The 16,448-nt window shown below is 37.9% G+C and overlaps 29 pseudogenes; all 29 read left to right on the top strand.

Moving 5' to 3' along the window:
- The first annotated feature begins 86 nt into the window (after positions 1-86).
- On the top strand, positions 87-205 carry LOC149680818 (5S ribosomal RNA; annotated as a pseudogene).
- A 361-nt stretch (positions 206-566) lies between these two features.
- On the top strand, positions 567-685 carry LOC149680817 (5S ribosomal RNA; annotated as a pseudogene).
- A 587-nt stretch (positions 686-1,272) lies between these two features.
- LOC149680816 (5S ribosomal RNA) lies at positions 1,273-1,391 on the top strand (annotated as a pseudogene).
- Positions 1,392-1,754: 363 nt separating this feature from the next.
- On the top strand, positions 1,755-1,872 carry LOC149680815 (5S ribosomal RNA; annotated as a pseudogene).
- Positions 1,873-2,459: 587 nt separating this feature from the next.
- LOC149680814 (5S ribosomal RNA) lies at positions 2,460-2,578 on the top strand (annotated as a pseudogene).
- Positions 2,579-2,940: 362 nt separating this feature from the next.
- LOC149680813 (5S ribosomal RNA) lies at positions 2,941-3,059 on the top strand (annotated as a pseudogene).
- A 363-nt stretch (positions 3,060-3,422) lies between these two features.
- Positions 3,423-3,540, top strand: LOC149680812 (5S ribosomal RNA; annotated as a pseudogene).
- Positions 3,541-4,128: 588 nt separating this feature from the next.
- LOC149680811 (5S ribosomal RNA) lies at positions 4,129-4,246 on the top strand (annotated as a pseudogene).
- A 587-nt stretch (positions 4,247-4,833) lies between these two features.
- LOC149680810 (5S ribosomal RNA) lies at positions 4,834-4,952 on the top strand (annotated as a pseudogene).
- Positions 4,953-5,314: 362 nt separating this feature from the next.
- Positions 5,315-5,433, top strand: LOC149680809 (5S ribosomal RNA; annotated as a pseudogene).
- Positions 5,434-5,795: 362 nt separating this feature from the next.
- On the top strand, positions 5,796-5,914 carry LOC149680808 (5S ribosomal RNA; annotated as a pseudogene).
- A 361-nt stretch (positions 5,915-6,275) lies between these two features.
- LOC149680807 (5S ribosomal RNA) lies at positions 6,276-6,394 on the top strand (annotated as a pseudogene).
- Positions 6,395-6,981: 587 nt separating this feature from the next.
- Positions 6,982-7,100, top strand: LOC149680806 (5S ribosomal RNA; annotated as a pseudogene).
- A 361-nt stretch (positions 7,101-7,461) lies between these two features.
- On the top strand, positions 7,462-7,580 carry LOC149680805 (5S ribosomal RNA; annotated as a pseudogene).
- Positions 7,581-8,167: 587 nt separating this feature from the next.
- LOC149680804 (5S ribosomal RNA) lies at positions 8,168-8,286 on the top strand (annotated as a pseudogene).
- A 362-nt stretch (positions 8,287-8,648) lies between these two features.
- On the top strand, positions 8,649-8,767 carry LOC149680803 (5S ribosomal RNA; annotated as a pseudogene).
- An 812-nt stretch (positions 8,768-9,579) lies between these two features.
- On the top strand, positions 9,580-9,698 carry LOC149680802 (5S ribosomal RNA; annotated as a pseudogene).
- Positions 9,699-10,059: 361 nt separating this feature from the next.
- LOC149680801 (5S ribosomal RNA) lies at positions 10,060-10,178 on the top strand (annotated as a pseudogene).
- A 587-nt stretch (positions 10,179-10,765) lies between these two features.
- LOC149680800 (5S ribosomal RNA) lies at positions 10,766-10,884 on the top strand (annotated as a pseudogene).
- Positions 10,885-11,246: 362 nt separating this feature from the next.
- On the top strand, positions 11,247-11,364 carry LOC149680799 (5S ribosomal RNA; annotated as a pseudogene).
- A 361-nt stretch (positions 11,365-11,725) lies between these two features.
- On the top strand, positions 11,726-11,844 carry LOC149680798 (5S ribosomal RNA; annotated as a pseudogene).
- A 362-nt stretch (positions 11,845-12,206) lies between these two features.
- LOC149680797 (5S ribosomal RNA) lies at positions 12,207-12,325 on the top strand (annotated as a pseudogene).
- Positions 12,326-12,687: 362 nt separating this feature from the next.
- Positions 12,688-12,806, top strand: LOC149680796 (5S ribosomal RNA; annotated as a pseudogene).
- A 583-nt stretch (positions 12,807-13,389) lies between these two features.
- Positions 13,390-13,508, top strand: LOC149680795 (5S ribosomal RNA; annotated as a pseudogene).
- Positions 13,509-14,092: 584 nt separating this feature from the next.
- LOC149680794 (5S ribosomal RNA) lies at positions 14,093-14,211 on the top strand (annotated as a pseudogene).
- Positions 14,212-14,573: 362 nt separating this feature from the next.
- Positions 14,574-14,692, top strand: LOC149680793 (5S ribosomal RNA; annotated as a pseudogene).
- A 363-nt stretch (positions 14,693-15,055) lies between these two features.
- LOC149680792 (5S ribosomal RNA) lies at positions 15,056-15,174 on the top strand (annotated as a pseudogene).
- Positions 15,175-15,535: 361 nt separating this feature from the next.
- LOC149680791 (5S ribosomal RNA) lies at positions 15,536-15,654 on the top strand (annotated as a pseudogene).
- A 359-nt stretch (positions 15,655-16,013) lies between these two features.
- LOC149680790 (5S ribosomal RNA) lies at positions 16,014-16,132 on the top strand (annotated as a pseudogene).
- The last annotated feature ends 316 nt before the right edge of the window (positions 16,133-16,448 follow it).

Raw genomic sequence — 16,448 nt, 5'->3', positions numbered from 1 at the left:
TATGAAAAAAGCAAACATATCTTCTTTTTGTTATTGTTTTATAAAGATGAAAGTTAATTAAATTCAAATTATTAACTAGCACTCTCGGCAACGGCCATATCACGCTGAATACACCGGTTCTCGTCCGATAACCGAAGTTAAGCAGCGTCGAGCGCAGTCAGTACTTGGGAGGGCGACCACTTAGGAACACTGCGTGCCGTTAGCTTTTTCACTTTTTTTCCTCTTTTAAATTCCAATAGATATGAAAAAAGCAAACATATTTTCTTTTTGTTATTGTTTTAAAAAGATGAAGGTTAATTTGTCTCACTTAATTTAAATTCGAATTATTATCTAGCACTCTCGGCAACGGCCATATCACGCTGAGAACACCGGTTCACGTCCGATCACCGAAGTTAAGCAGCGTCGAGCGCATACAGTACTTGGGAATACTGCGTGCCGTTTGTTTTTTCACTTTTGTTTCCTCTTTTAAATTCCACCAGATATGAAAAAAGCAAACATATCTTCTTTTTGTTATTGTTTTATAAAGATGAAGGTTAATTAAATTCAAATTATTAACTAGCACTCTCGGCAACGGCCATATCACGCTGAATACACCGGTTCTCGTCCGATAACCGAAGTTAAGCAGCGTCGAGCGCAGTCAGTACTTTGGAGGGCGACCACTTAGGAACACTGCGTGCCGTTAGCTTTTTCACTTTTTTTTCCTCTTTTAAATTCCAATAGATATGAAAAAAGCAAACATATTTTCTTTTTGTTATTGTTTGAAAAAGATGAAGGTTAATTTGTCTCACTTAATTTAAATTCGAATTATTATCTAGCACTCTCGGCAACGGCCATATCACGCTGAGAACACCGGTTCTCGTCCGATCGCCAACGTTAGCAGCGTCGAGCGCAGTCAGTACTTGGGAATACTGCGTGCCGTTTGCTTTTTTCACTTTTGTTTCCTCTTTCAAATTCCACCATATATGAAAAAAGCAAACAAATCTTCTTTTTGTTATTGTTTTATAAAGATGAAAGTTAATTAAATTCAAATTATTAACTAGCACTCTCGGCAACGGCCATATCACGCTGAATACACCGATTCTCGTCCGATAATCGAAGTTAAGCAGCGTCGAGCGCATACGGTACTTGGGAATAGTGCTTGCCGTTTGTTTTTTCACTTTTGTTTCCTCTTTTTAATTCCAACAGATATGAAAAAAGCAAACATATCTTCTTTTTGTTATTGTTTTATAAAGATGAAGGTTAATTAAATTCAAATTATTAACTAGCACTCTCGGCAACGGCCATATCACGCTGAATACACCGGTTCTCGTCCGATAACCGAAGTTAAGCAGCGTCGAGCGCAGTCAGTACTTTGGAGGGCGACCACTTAGGAACACTGCGTGCCGTTAGCTTTTTCACTTTTTTTTCCTCTTTTAATTTCCAATAGATATGAAAAAAGCAAACATATTTTCTTTTTGTTATTGTTTGAAAAAGATGAAGGTTAATTTGTCTCACTTAATTTAAATTCGAATTATTATCTAGCACTCTCGGCAACGGCCATATCACGCTGAAAACACCGGTTCACGTCCGATCACCGAAGTTAAGCAGCGTCGAGCGCATACAGTACTTGGGAATACTGCGTGCCGTTTGTTTTTTCACTTTTGTTTCCTCTTTTAAATTCCACCAGATATGAAAAAAGCAAACATATCTTCTTTTTGTTATTGTTTTATAAAGATGAAGGTTAATTAAATTCAAATTATTAACTAGCACTCTCGGCTACGGCCATATCACGCTGAATACACCGGTTCTCGTCCGATAACCGAAGTTAAGCAGCGTCGAGCGCAGTCAGTACTTTGGAGGGCGACCACTTAGGAACACTGCGTGCCGTTAGCTTTTTCACTTTTTTTTCCTCTTTTAAATTCCAATAGATATGAAAAAAGCAAACATATTTTCTTTTTGTTATTGTTTGAAAAAGATGAAGGTTAATTTGTCTCACTTAATTTAAATTCGAATTATTATCTAGCACTCTCGGCAACGGCCATATCACGCTGAGAACACCGGTTCTCGTCCGATCGCCAACGTTAGCAGCGTCGAGCGCAGTCAGTACTTGGTAATACTGCGTGCCGTTTGCTTTTTTCACTTTTGTTTCCTCTTTCAAATTCCACCATATATGAAAAAAGCAAACAAATCTTCTTTTTGTTATTGTTTTATAAAGATGAAAGTTAATTAAATTCAAATTATTAACTAGCACTCTCGGCAACGGCCATATCACGCTGAATACACCGATTCTCGTCCGATAATCGAAGTTAAGCAGCGTCGAGCGCATACGGTACTTGGGAATAGTGCGTGCCGTTTGTTTTTTCACTTTTGTTTCCTCTTTTTAATTCCAACAGATATGAAAAAAGCAAACATATCTTCTTTTTGTTATTGTTTTATAAAGATGAAGGTTAATTAAATTCAAATTATTAACTAGCACTCTCGGCAACGGCCATATCACGCTGAATACACCGGTTCTCGTCCGATAACCGAAGTTAAGCAGCGTCGAGCGCAGTCAGTACTTTGGAGGGCGACCACTTAGGAACACTGCGTGCCGTTAGCTTTTTCACTTTTTTTTCCTCTTTTAATTTCCAATAGATATGAAAAAAGCAAACATATTTTCTTTTTGTTATTGTTTGAAAAAGATGAAGGTTAATTTGTCTCACTTAATTTAAATTCGAATTATTATCTAGCACTCTCGGCAACGGCCATATCACGCTGAAAACACCGGTTCACGTCCGATCACCGAAGTTAAGCAGCGTCGAGCGCATACAGTACTTGGGAATACTGCGTGCCGTTTGTTTTTTCACTTTTGTTTCCTCTTTTAAATTCCACCAGATATGAAAAAAGCAAACATATCTTCTTTTTGTTATTGTTTTATAAAGATGAAGGTTAATTAAATTCAAATTATTAACTAGCACTCTCGGCAACGGCCATATCACGCTGAATACACCGGTTCTCGTTCGATAACCGAAGCTAAGCAGCGTCGAGCGCAGTCACTACTAGGGAGGGAGACCACTTAGGAACACTGCGTGCCGTTGGCTTTTTCACTTTTTTTTCCTCTTTTAAATTTTAATATATATGAAAAAAGCAAACACGTTTTCTTTTTGTTATTGTTTTAAAATGATGAAGGTTAATTTGTCTCACTTAATTTAAATTCGAATTATTAACTAGCACTCTCGGCAACGGCCATATCACGCTGAAAACACCGGTTCACGTCCGATCACCGAAGTAAAGCAGCGTCGAGCGCATACAGTACTTGGGAATACTGCGTGCCGTTTGTTTTTTCACTTTTGTTTCCTCTTTTAAATTCCACCAGATATGAAAAAAGCAAACATATCTTCTTTTTGTTATTGTTTTATAAAGATGAAGGTTAATTAAATTCAAATTATTAACTAGCACTCTCGGCTACGGCCATATCACGCTGAATACACCGGTTCTCGTCCGATAACCGAAGTTAAGCAGCGTCGAGCGCAGTCAGTACTTTGGAGGGCGACCACTTAGGAACACTGCGTGCCGTTAGCTTTTTCACTTTTTTTTCCTCTTTTAAATTCCAATAGATATGAAAAAAGCAAACATATTTTCTTTTTGTTATTGTTTGAAAAAGATGAAGGTTAATTTGTCTCACTTAATTTAAATTCGAATTATTATCTAGCACTCTCGGCAACGGCCATATCACGCTGAGAACACCGGTTCTCGTCCGATCGCCAACGTTAGCAGCGTCGAGCGCAGTCAGTACTTGGTAATACTGCGTGCCGTTTGCTTTTTTCACTTTTGTTTCCTCTTTCAAATTCCACCATATATGAAAAAAGCAAACAAATCTTCTTTTTGTTATTGTTTTATAAAGATGAAAGTTAATTAAATTCAAATTATTAACTAGCACTCTCGGCAACGGCCATATCACGCTGAAAACACCGGTTCACGTCCGATCACCGAAGTTAAGCAGCGTCGAGCGCATACAGTACTTGGGAATACTGCGTGCCGTTTGTTTTTTCACTTTTGTTTCCTCTTTTAAATTCCACCAGATATGAAAAAAGCAAACATATCTTCTTTTTGTTATTGTTTTATAAAGATGAAGGTTAATTAAATTCAAATTATTAACTAGCACTCTCGGCTACGGCCATATCACGCTGAATACACCGGTTCTCGTCCGATAACCGAAGTTAAGCAGCGTCGAGCGCAGTCAGTACTTTGGAGGGCGACCACTTAGGAACACTGCGTGCCGTTAGCTTTTTCACTTTTTTTTCCTCTTTTAAATTCCAATAGATATGAAAAAAGCAAACATATTTTCTTTTTGTTATTGTTTGAAAAAGATGAAGGTTAATTTGTCTCACTTAATTTAAATTCGAATTATTATCTAGCACTCTCGGCAACGGCCATATCACGCTGAGAACACCGGTTCTCGTCCGATCGCCAACGTTAGCAGCGTCGAGCGCAGTCAGTACTTGGTAATACTGCGTGCCGTTTGCTTTTTTCACTTTTGTTTCCTCTTTCAAATTCCACCATATATGAAAAAAGCAAACAAATCTTCTTTTTGTTATTGTTTTATAAAGATGAAAGTTAATTAAATTCAAATTATTAACTAGCACTCTCGGCAACGGCCATATCACGCTGAATACACCGATTCTCGTCCGATAATCGAAGTTAAGCAGCGTCGAGCGCATACGGTACTTGGGAATAGTGCGTGCCGTTTGTTTTTTCACTTTTGTTTCCTCTTTTTAATTCCAACAGATATGAAAAAAGCAAACATATCTTCTTTTTGTTATTGTTTTATAAAGATGAAGGTTAATTAAATTCAAATTATTAACTAGCACTCTCGGCAACGGCCATATCACGCTGAATACACCGGTTCTCGTCCGATAACCGAAGTTAAGCAGCGTCGAGCGCAGTCAGTACTTTGGAGGGCGACCACTTAGGAACACTGCGTGCCGTTAGCTTTTTCACTTTTTTTTCCTCTTTTAATTTCCAATAGATATGAAAAAAGCAAACATATTTTCTTTTTGTTATTGTTTGAAAAAGATGAAGGTTAATTTGTCTCACTTAATTTAAATTCGAATTATTATCTAGCACTCTCGGCAACGGCCATATCACGCTGAAAACACCGGTTCACGTCCGATCACCGAAGTTAAGCAGCGTCGAGCGCATACAGTACTTGGGAATACTGCGTGCCGTTTGTTTTTTCACTTTTGTTTCCTCTTTTAAATTCCACCAGATATGAAAAAAGCAAACATATCTTCTTTTTGTTATTGTTTTATAAAGATGAAGGTTAATTAAATTCAAATTATTAACTAGCACTCTCGGCAACGGCCATATCACGCTGAATACACCGGTTCTCGTTCGATAACCGAAGTTAAGCAGCGTCGAGCGCAGTCACTACTAGGGAGGGAGACCACTTAGGAACACTGCGTGCCGTTGGCTTTTTCACTTTTTTTTCCTCTTTTAAATTTTAATATATATGAAAAAAGCAAACACGTTTTCTTTTTGTTATTGTTTTAAAATGATGAAGGTTAATTTGTCTCACTTAATTTAAATTCGAATTATTAACTAGCACTCTCGGCAACGGCCATATCACGCTGAAAACACCGGTTCACGTCCGATCACCGAAGTAAAGCAGCGTCGAGCGCATACAGTACTTGGGAATACTGCGTGCCGTTTGTTTTTTCACTTTTGTTTCCTCTTTTAAATTCCACCAGATATGAAAAAAGCAAACATATCTTCTTTTTGTTATTGTTTTATAAAGATGAAGGTTAATTAAATTCAAATTATTAACTAGCACTCTCGGCAACGGCCATATCACGCTGAATACACCGGTTCTCGTCCGATAACCGAAGTTAAGCAGCGTCGAGCGCAGTCAGTACTTGGGAGGGCGACCACTTAGGAACACTGCGTGCCGTTAGCTTTTTCACTTTTTTTCCTCTTTTAAATTCCAATAGATATGAAAAAAGCAAACATATTTTCTTTTTGTTATTGTTTTAAAAAGATGAAGGTTAATTTGTCTCACTTAATTTAAATTCGAATTATTATCTAGCACTCTCGGCAACGGCCATATCACGCTGAGAACACCGGTTCACGTCCGATCACCGAAGTTAAGCAGCGTCGAGCGCATACAGTACTTGGGAATACTGCGTGCCGTTTGTTTTTTCACTTTTGTTTCCTCTTTTAAATTCCACCAGATATGAAAAAAGCAAACATATCTTCTTTTTGTTATTGTTTTATAAAGATGAAGGTTAATTAAATTCAAATTATTAACTAGCACTCTCGGCAACGGCCATATCACGCTGAATACACCGGTTCTCGTCCGATAACCGAAGTTAAGCAGCGTCGAGCGCAGTCAGTACTTTGGAGGGCGACCACTTAGGAACACTGCGTGCCGTTAGCTTTTTCACTTTTTTTTCCTCTTTTAAATTCCAATAGATATGAAAAAAGCAAACATATTTTCTTTTTGTTATTGTTTGAAAAAGATGAAGGTTAATTTGTCTCACTTAATTTAAATTCGAATTATTATCTAGCACTCTCGGCAACGGCCATATCACGCTGAGAACACCGGTTCTCGTCCGATCGCCAACGTTAGCAGCGTCGAGCGCAGTCAGTACTTGGGAATACTGCGTGCCGTTTGCTTTTTTCACTTTTGTTTCCTCTTTCAAATTCCACCATATATGAAAAAAGCAAACAAATCTTCTTTTTGTTATTGTTTTATAAAGATGAAAGTTAATTAAATTCAAATTATTAACTAGCACTCTCGGCAACGGCCATATCACGCTGAAAACACCGGTTCACGTCCGATCACCGAAGTAAAGCAGCGTCGAGCGCATACAGTACTTGGGAATACTGCGTGCCGTTTGTTTTTTCACTTTTGTTTCCTCTTTTAAATTCCACCAGATATGAAAAAAGCAAACATATCTTCTTTTTGTTATTGTTTTATAAAGATGAAGGTTAATTAAATTCAAATTATTAACTAGCACTCTCGGCAACGGCCATATCACGCTGAATACACCGGTTCTCGTCCGATAACCGAAGTTAAGCAGCGTCGAGCGCAGTCAGTACTTGGGAGGGCGACCACTTAGGAACACTGCGTGCCGTTAGCTTTTTCACTTTTTTTCCTCTTTTAAATTCCAATAGATATGAAAAAAGCAAACATATTTTCTTTTTGTTATTGTTTTAAAAAGATGAAGGTTAATTTGTCTCACTTAATTTAAATTCGAATTATTATCTAGCACTCTCGGCAACGGCCATATCACGCTGAGAACACCGGTTCACGTCCGATCACCGAAGTTAAGCAGCGTCGAGCGCATACAGTACTTGGGAATACTGCGTGCCGTTTGTTTTTTCACTTTTGTTTCCTCTTTTAAATTCCACCAGATATGAAAAAAGCAAACATATCTTCTTTTTCTTATTGTTTTATAAAGATGAAGGTTAATTAAATTCAAATTATTAACTAGCACTCTCGGCAACGGCCATATCACGCTGAATACACCGGTTCTCGTCCGATAACCGAAGTTAAGCAGCGTCGAGCGCAGTCAGTACTTTGGAGGGCGACCACTTAGGAACACTGCGTGCCGTTAGCTTTTTCACTTTTTTTTCCTCTTTTAAATTCCAATAGATATGAAAAAAGCAAACATATTTTCTTTTTGTTATTGTTTGAAAAAGATGAAGGTTAATTTGTCTCACTTAATTTAAATTCGAATTATTATCTAGCACTCTCGGCAACGGCCATATCACGCTGAGAACACCGGTTCTCGTCCGATCGCCAACGTTAGCAGCGTCGAGCGCAGTCAGTACTTGGGAATACTGCGTGCCGTTTGCTTTTTTCACTTTTGTTTCCTCTTTCAAATTCCACCATATATGAAAAAAGCAAACAAATCTTCTTTTTGTTATTGTTTTATAAAGATGAAAGTTAATTAAATTCAAATTATTAACTAGCACTCTCGGCAACGGCCATATCACGCTGAATACACCGATTCTCGTCCGATAATCGAAGTTAAGCAGCGTCGAGCGCATACGGTACTTGGGAATACTGCGTGCCGTTTGTTTTTTCACTTTTGTTTCCTCTTTTTAATTCCAACAGATATGAAAAAAGCAAACATATCTTCTTTTTGTTATTGTTTTATAAAGATGAAGGTTAATTAAATTCAAATTATTAACTAGCACTCTCGGCAACGGCCATATCACGCTGAATACACCGGTTCTCGTCCGATAACCGAAGTTAAGCAGCGTCGAGTGCAGTCAGTACTTTGGAGGGCGACCACTTAGGAACACTGCGTGCCGTTAGCTTTTTCACTTTTTTTTCCTCTTTTAATTTCCAATAGATATGAAAAAAGCAAACATATTTTCTTTTTGTTATTGTTTGAAAAAGATTAAGGTTAATTTGTCTCACTTAATTTAAATTCGAATTATTATCTAGCACTCTCGGCAACGGCCATATCACGCTGAAAACACCGGTTCACGTCCGATCACCGAAGTTAAGCAGCGTCGAGCGCATACAGTACTTGGGAATACTGCGTGCCGTTTGTTTTTTCACTTTTGTTTCCTCTTTTAAATTCCACCAGATATGAAAAAAGCAAACATATCTTCTTTTTGTTATTGTTTTATAAAGATGAAGGTTAATTAAATTCAAATTATTAACTAGCACTCTCGGCAACGGCCATATCACGCTGAATACACCGGTTCTCGTCCGATAACCGAAGTTAAGCAGCGTCGAGCGCAGTCAGTACTTTGGAGGGCGACCACTTAGGAACACTGCGTGCCGTTAGCTTTTTCACTTTTTTTTCCTCTTTTAAATTCCAATAGATATGAAAAAAGCAAACATATTTTCTTTTTGTTATTGTTTGAAAAAGATGAAGGTTAATTTGTCTCACTTAATTTAAATTCGAATTATTATCTAGCACTCTCGGCAACGGCCATATCACGCTGAGAACACCGGTTCTCGTCCGATCGCCAACGTTAGCAGCGTCGAGCGCAGTCAGTACTTGGGAATACTGCGTGCCGTTTGCTTTTTTCACTTTTGTTTCCTCTTTCAAATTCCACCATATATGAAAAAAGCAAACAAATCTTCTTTTTGTTATTGTTTTATAAAGATGAAAGTTAATTAAATTCAAATTATTAACTAGCACTCTCGGCAACGGCCATATCACGCTGAATACACCGATTCTCGTCCGATAATCGAAGTTAAGCAGCGTCGAGCGCATACGGTACTTGGGAATACTGCGTGCCGTTTGTTTTTTCACTTTTGTTTCCTCTTTTTAATTCCAACAGATATGAAAAAAGCAAACATATCTTCTTTTTGTTATTGTTTTATAAAGATGAAGGTTAATTAAATTCAAATTATTAACTAGCACTCTCGGCAACGGCCATATCACGCTGAATACACCGATTCTCGTCCGATAATCGAAGTTAAGCAGCGTCGAGCGCATACGGTACTTGGGAATACTGCGTGCCGTTTGTTTTTTCACTTTTGTTTCCTCTTTTTAATTCCAACAGATATGAAAAAAGCAAACATATCTTCTTTTTGTTATTGTTTTATAAAGATGAAGGTTAATTAAATTCAAATTATTAACTAGCACTCTCGGCAACGGCCATATCACGCTGAATACACCGGTTCTCGTCCGATAACCGAAGTTAAGCAGCGTCGAGTGCAGTCAGTACTTTGGAGGGCGACCACTTAGGAACACTGCGTGCCGTTAGCTTTTTCACTTTTTTTCCTCTTTTAATTTCCAATAGATATGAAAAAAGCAAACATATTTTCTTTTTGTTATTGTTTGAAAAAGATGAAGGTTAATTTGTCTCACTTAATTTAAATTCGAATTATTATCTAGCACTCTCGGCAACGGCCATATCACGCTGAAAACACCGGTTCACGTCCGATCATCGAAGTTAAGCAGCGTCGAGCGCATACAGTACTTGGGAATACTGCGTGCCGTTTGTTTTTTCACTTTTGTTTCCTCTTTTAAATTCCACCAGATATGAAAAAAGCAAACATATCTTCTTTTTGTTATTGTTTTATAAAGATGAAGGTTAATTAAATTCAAATTATTAACTAGCACTCTCGGCAACGGCCATATCACGCTGAATACACCGGTTCTCGTCCGATAACCGAAGTTAAGCAGCGTCGAGCGCAGTCAGTACTTTGGAGGGCGACCACTTAGGAACACTGCGTGCCGTTAGCTTTTTCACTTTTTTTTCCTCTTTTAAATTCCAATAGATATGAAAAAAGCAAACATATTTTCTTTTTGTTATTGTTTGAAAAAGATGAAGGTTAATTTGTCTCACTTAATTTAAATTCGAATTATTATCTAGCACTCTCGGCAACGGCCATATCACGCTGAGAACACCGGTTCTCGTCCGATCGCCAACGTTAGCAGCGTCGAGCGCAGTCAGTACTTGGGAATACTGCGTGCCGTTTGCTTTTTTCACTTTTGTTTCCTCTTTCAAATTCCACCATATATGAAAAAAGCAAACAAATCTTCTTTTTGTTATTGTTTTATAAAGATGAAAGTTAATTAAATTCAAATTATTAACTAGCACTCTCGGCAACGGCCATATCACGCTGAATACACCGATTCTCGTCCGATAATCGAAGTTAAGCAGCGTCGAGCGCATACGGTACTTGGGAATACTGCGTGCCGTTTGTTTTTTCACTTTTGTTTCCTCTTTTTAATTCCAACAGATATGAAAAAAGCAAACATATCTTCTTTTTGTTATTGTTTTATAAAGATGAAGGTTAATTAAATTCAAATTATTAACTAGCACTCTCGGCAACGGCCATATCACGCTGAATACACCGGTTCTCGTCCGATAACCGAAGTTAAGCAGCGTCGAGTGCAGTCAGTACTTTGGAGGGCGACCACTTAGGAACACTGCGTGCCGTTAGCTTTTTCACTTTTTTTTCCTCTTTTAATTTCCAATAGATATGAAAAAAGCAAACATATTTTCTTTTTGTTATTGTTTGAAAAAGATGAAGGTTAATTTGTCTCACTTAATTTAAATTCGAATTATTATCTAGCACTCTCGGCAACGGCCATATCACGCTGAAAACACCGGTTCACGTCCGATCACCGAAGTTAAGCAGCGTCGAGCGCATACAGTACTTGGGAATACTGCGTGCCGTTTGTTTTTTCACTTTTGTTTCCTCTTTAAATTCCACCAGATATGAAAAAAGCAAACATATCTTCTTTTTGTTATTGTTTTATAAAGATGAAGGTTAATTAAATTCAAATTATTAACTAGCACTCTCGGCTACGGCCATATCACGCTGAATACACCGGTTCTCGTCCGATAACCGAAGTTAAGCAGCGTCGAGCGCAGTCAGTACTTGGGAGGGTGACCACTTAGGAACACTGCGTGCCGTTAGCTTTTTCACTTTTTTTCCTCTTTTAAATTCCAATAGATATGAAAAAAGCAAATATATTTTCTTTTTGTTATTGTTTTAAAAAGATGAAGGTTAATTTGTCTCACTTAATTTAAATTCGAATTATTATCTAGCACTCTCGGCAACGGCCATATCACGCTGAGAACACCGGTTCTCGTCCGATCGCCGACGTTAGCAGCGTCGAGCGCATACAGTACTTGGGAATACTGCGTGCCGTTGGCTTTTTCACTTTTGTTTCCTCTTTCAAATTCCACCAGATATGAAAAAAGCAAACATATCTTCTTTTTTGTTACTGTTTTATAAAGATGAAAGTTATTTAAATTCAAATTATTAACTAGCACTCTCGGCAACGGCCATATCACGCTGAATACACCGGTTCTCGTTCGATAACCGAAGTTAAGCAGCGTCGAGCGCAGTCACTACTAGGGAGGGAGACCACTTAGGAACACTGCGTGCCGTTGGCTTTTTCACTTTTTTTTCCTCTTTTAAATTTTAATATATATGATAAAAGCAAACACGTTTTCTTTTTGTTATTGTTTTAAAATGATGAAGGTTAATTTGTCTCACTTAATTTAAATTCGAATTATTAACTAGCACTCTCGGCAACGGCCATATCACGCTGAAAACACCGGTTCACGTCCGATCACCGAAGTAAAGCAGCGTCGAGCGCATACAGTACTTGAGAATACTGCGTGCCGTTTGCTTTTTCACTTTTGTTTCCTCTTTCAAATTCCACCAGATATGAAAAAAGCAAACATATCTTCTTTTTGTTATTGTTTTATAAAGAAGAAAGTTAATTAAAATCAAATTATTAACTAGCATTCTCGGCAACGGCCATATCACGCTGAATACACCGGTTCTCGTCCGATAATCGAAGTTAAGCGGCGTCGAGCGCAGTCACTACTTGGGAGGGAGACCACTTAGGAACACTGCGTGCCGTTGGCTTTTTCACTTTTTTTTCCTCTTTTAAATTTTAATAGATATGAAAAAAGCAAACATGTTTTCTTTTTGTTATTGTTTTAAAATGATGAAGGTTAATTTGTCTCACTTAATTTAAATTCGAATTATTAACTAGCACTCTCGGCAACGGCCATATCACGCTGAAAACACCGGTTCACGTCCGATCACCGAAGTTAAGCAGCGTCGAGCGCATACAGTACTTGGGAATACTGCGTGCCGTTTGTTTTTTCACTTTTGTTTCCTCTTTTAAATTCCACCAGATATGAAAAAAGCAAACATATCTTCTTTTTGTTATTGTTTTATAAAGATGAAGGTTAATTAAATTCAAATTATTAACTAGCAATCTCGGCAACGGCCATATCACGCTGAATACACCGGTTCTCGTCCGATAACCGAAGTTAAGCAGCGTCGAGCGCAGTCAGTACTTGGGAGGGCGACCACATAGGAACACTGCGTGCCGTTAGCTTTTTCACTTTTTTTCCTCTTTTAAATTCCCATAGATATGAAAAAAGCAAACATATTTTCTTTTTGTTATTGTTTGAAAAAGATGAAGGTTAATTTGTCTCACTTAATTTAAATTCGAATTATTATCTAGCACTCTCGGCAACGGCCATATCACGCTGAGAACACCGGTTCTCGTCCGATCGCCGACGTTAGCAGCGTCGAGCGCAGTCAGTACTTGAGAATACTGCGTGCCGTTTGCTTTTTTCACTTTTGTTTCCTCTTTCAAATTCCACCATATATGAAAAAAGCAAACAAATCTTCTTTTTGTTATTGTTTTATAAAGATGAAAGTTAATTAAATTCAAATTATTAACTAGCACTCTCGGCAACGGCCATATCACGCTGAATACACCGATTCTCGTCCGATAATCGAAGTTAAGCAGCGTCGAGCGCATACAGTACTTGGGAATACTGCGTGCCGTTTGCTTTCTCACTTTTGTTTCCTCTTTTAAATTCCACCAGATATGAAAAAAGCAAACATATCTTCTTTTTGTTGTTTTATAAAGAAGAAAGTTAATTAAATTCAAATTATTAACTAGCGTTCTCGGCAACGGCCATATCACGCTGAATACACCGGTTCTCGTCCGATAACCGAAGTTAAGCAGCGTCGAGCGCAGTCATTACTTGGGAGGGAGACCACTTAGGAACACTGCGTGCCGTTGGCTTTTTCACTTTTTTTTCCTCTTTTAAATTTTAATAGATATGTAAAAAGCAAACAGGTTTTCTTTTTGTTATTGTTTTAAAATGATGAAGGTTAATTTGTCTCACTTAATTTAAATTCAAATTATTAACTAGCACTCTCGGCAACGGCCATATCACGCTGAGAACACCGGTTCTCGTCCGATCGCCGACGTTAGCAGCGTCGAGCGCAGTCAGTACTTGGGAATACTGCGTGCCGTTTGCTTTTTTCACTTTTGTTTCCTCTTTCAAATTCCACCATATATGAAAAAAGCAAACAAATCTTCTTTTTGTTATTGTTTTATAAAGATGAAAGTTAATTAAATTCAAATTATTAACTAGCACTCTCGGCAACGGCCATATCACGCTGAATACACCGATTCTCGTCCGATAATCGAAGTTAAGCAGCGTCGAGCGCATACAGTACTTGGGAATACTGCGTGCCGTTTGCTTTCTCACTTTTGTTTCCTCTTTTAAATTCCACCAGATATGAAAAAAGCAAACATATCTTCTTTTTGTTGTTTTATAAAGAAGAAAGTTAATTAAATTCAAATTATTAACTAGCGTTCTCGGCAACGGCCATATCACGCTGAATACACCGGTTCTCGTCCGATAACCGAAGTTAAGCAGCGTCGAGCGCAGTCATTACTTGGGAGGGAGACCACTTAGGAACACTGCGTGCCGTTGGCTTTTTCACTTTTTTTTCCTCTTTTAAATTTTAATAGATATGTAAAAAGCAAACAGGTTTTCTTTTTGTTATTGTTTTAAAATGATGAAGGTTAATTTGTCTCACTTAATTTAAATTCAAATTATTAACTAGCACTCTCGGCAACGGCCATATCACGCTGAAAACACCGGTTCACGTCCGATCACCGAAGTTAAGCAGCGTCGAGCGCATACAGTACTTGGGAATACTGCGTGCCGTTTGTTTTTTCACTTTTGTTTCCTCTTTTAAATTCCACCAGATATGAAAAAAGCAAACATATCTTCTTTTTGTTATTGTTTTATAAAGAAGAAAGTTAATTAAATTCAAATTATTAACTAGCATTCTCGGCAACGGCCATATCACGCTGAATACACCGGTTCTCGACCGATAACCGAAGTTAAGCAGCGTCGAGCGCAGTCATTACTTGGGAGGGAGACCACTTAGGAACACTGCGTGCCGTTGGCTTTGTCACTTTTTTTTCCTCTTTTAAATTTTAATAGATATGTAAAAAGCAAACAGGTTTTCTTTTTGTTATTGTTTTAAAATGATGAAGGTTAATTTGTCTCACTTAATTTAAATTCGAATTATTAACAAGCACTCTCGGCAACGGCCATATCACGCTGAAAACACCGGTTCACGTCCGATCACCGAAGTTAAGCAGCGTCGAGCGCATACAGTACTTGGGAATACTGCGTGCCGTTTGTTTTTTCACTTTTGTTTCCTCTTTTAAATTCCACCAGATATGAAAAAAGCAAACATATATATCTTTTTGTTATTGTTTTTTAAAGATGAAGGTTAATTAAATTCAAATTATTAACTAGCACTCTCGGCAACGGCCATATCACGCTGAATACATCGGTTCTCGTCCGATAACCGAAGTTAAGCAGCGTCGAGCGCAGTCAGTACTTGGGAGGGCGGCCACTTAGGAACACTGCGTGCCGTTAGCTTTTTCACTTTTTTTTTCCTCTTTTAAATTCCAATCGATATGAAAAAAGCAAACATATTTTCTTTTTGTTATTGTTTGAAAAAGATGAAGGTTAATTTGTCTCACTTAATTTAAATTCGAATTACTATCCAGCACTCTCAGCAATGGCCATATCACGCTGAGAACACCGGTTCTCGTCCGATCGCCGACGTTAGCAGCGTCGAGCGCAGTCAGTACTTGGGAATACTGCGTGCCGTTTGCTTTTTCACTTTTGTTTCCTCTTTCAAATTCCACCAGATATGAAAAAGCAAACATATCTTCATTTTGTTATTGTTTTGTAAAGATGAAAGTTAATTAAATTCAAATTATTAACTAGCATTCTCGGCAACGGCCATATCACGCTGAATACACCGATTCTCGTCCGATAACCGAAGTTAAGCAGCGTCGAGCGCAGTCATTACTTGGGAGGGAGACCACTTATGAACACTGCGTGCCGTTGGCTTTTTCACCTTTTTTTCCTCTTTTAAATTTTAATAGATATGTAAAAAGCAAACAGGTTTTCTTTTTGTTATTGTTTTAAAATGATGAAGGTTAATTTGTCTCACTTAATTTAAATTCGAATTATTAGCTAGCACTCTCGGCAACGGCCATATAACGCTGAAAACACCGGTTTACGTCCGATCACCGAAGTTAAGCAGCGTCGAGCGCATACAGTATTTGGGAATACTGCGTGCCGTTTGTTTTTTCACTTTTGTTTCCTCTTTCAAATTCCACCAGATATGAAAAAAGCAAACATATCTTTTTGTTATTGTTTTATAAAGATGAAAGTTAATTAAATTCAAATTATTAACTAGCACTCTCGGCAACGGCCATATCACGCTGAATACACCGGTTCTCGTCCGATAACCGAAGTTAAGCGGCGTCGAGCGCAGTCACTACTTGGGAGAGAGACCACTTAGGAACACTGCGTGCCGTTGGCTTTTTCACTTTTTTTTCCTCTTTTAAATTCCAATAGATATAAAAAAAGCAAACATATTTTCTTTTTGTTATTGTTTTAAAAAGATGAAGGTTAATTTGTCTCACTTAATTTAAATTCGAATTATTAACTAGCACTCTCGGCAACGGCCATATCACGCTGAAAACACCGGTTCACGTCCGATCACCGAAGTTAAGCAGCGTCGAGCGCATACAGTACTTGGGAATACTGCGTGCCGTTTGTTTTTTCACTTTTGTTTCCTCTTTTAAATTCCACCAGACATGAAAAAAGCAAACATATCTTCTTTTTGTTATTGTTTT

The sequence above is a fragment of the Phalangium opilio genome, unplaced genomic scaffold (genome assembly GCF_054372755.1).
Source record: "Phalangium opilio isolate 3A_F unplaced genomic scaffold, DU_Popi_V2 ptg000039l_2, whole genome shotgun sequence".
Taxonomy (NCBI): Eukaryota; Metazoa; Arthropoda; class Arachnida; order Opiliones; family Phalangiidae; genus Phalangium; species Phalangium opilio.
This window is presented reverse-complemented; position numbering and strand designations above follow the sequence as displayed.